Raw genomic sequence first — 1,364 nt, forward strand, 5'->3', positions numbered from 1 at the left:
ATTTGAATATATTTACCTTTGAGAATCATGCGCATCAAGTAAAAATGGCATGAATTCGTACCACTTTCATTTTATAATTTTGCCTCCGGCTGAACCTTTCTTTTTCATTACATCATTACGGATACGCATGTACGAATCTCTTAAATATCGCCACTTTTTAGACGCAGCTTCTGGTGTTAGAATTCCTGTAACAAAAGTAGATAATAGTTTTGTAAAACAAGATTAATTATAATTACAAAATATATAAGATTACATAGTAAAATAAAATACTAAATTAAAATATTAAATATACCATTTAATTCTTTAGAAATTTCTTGCCAATGTTTAGAAATTACATCTCGAGATCTCAATGCAAGTGGCAATTTATAATCCCATAATTCTCTTCTTTGTTTCACATTTGCTATAAGAAGCTCTTCGATGTCTTCTGTAATACAGATATTCTATAATGTTACAATTGTTATATATACAAAAATATACAAATATTATATAAAAAATCTTTATTATGTGTAGAATATTTACCATGTGGAAGTGTGATACTTGATAAAGTTGGCTCATACGCAATGGTTCCATCTTCTATGAATAATATATAATTAAATTACTTTTTCATACAGTTTTTATAATACATATACCATAAAATGAGGTAATTTTGAATCAAACTTAAAAAAATTTTGAGTATAGAATATAATAGTAGTAGATGTATAAGGCGGGTTCTAACTAGGGAGCTCCGAGGGGGGGTGAGGGGCAGGGGGGTCCGCGGGGGTGTCCGCGGGGGAAGCCGCGGGGAGGGGGAAGCCGCGGGGAGGGGGAAACCGCTCAGAACGTTCACGATCCGATGCGGGGTCCGCGGGGAGGGGGAAGCCGCGGAAAGCCGCTCGCTCAGCTGACCTAACCGCGGGGTGCGGGATGCGCGGGGAGGGGGGAACCGCGTCGTTGGCGCGGGGTCCGCGGGGACGGGGGAACCGCGTTGTAGGTCCGGGATGCGCGGGGAGAGGGGAACCGCGTTGTGGGTGCGGGATGCGCGGGGACGGGGGAACCGCGTCGTAGGTGCGGGATGCGCGGGGACGGGGGAACTGCGTTGTGGGTGCGGGATGCGCGGGGTGGGGGAACCGCGTCGTTGGTGCGGGGTCCGCAGGGAGAGGGATATCGCGTTGTGGGTCCGCGAGGAAGAGGGATACCGCCGCCGCCGCCGCCGTTGCGCACGGGTCCGTTATCGCTCACGAAGAGGAAGAGGTGGAGAAGAAAAAAAGAATATTTTTAATGATTAAAAAATATGAAAAAAATATTTATTTTAAAATTTATGTATAGGTATATATATGATTTAAAAATTATAAAATTTATCCGACGCAAAAACCGCCTATCCGTTG

The sequence above is a fragment of the Wasmannia auropunctata genome, unplaced genomic scaffold, assembly GCF_000956235.1.
Source record: "Wasmannia auropunctata unplaced genomic scaffold, wasmannia.A_1.0 LD336078.1, whole genome shotgun sequence".
Classification (NCBI taxonomy): Eukaryota; Metazoa; Arthropoda; class Insecta; order Hymenoptera; family Formicidae; genus Wasmannia; species Wasmannia auropunctata.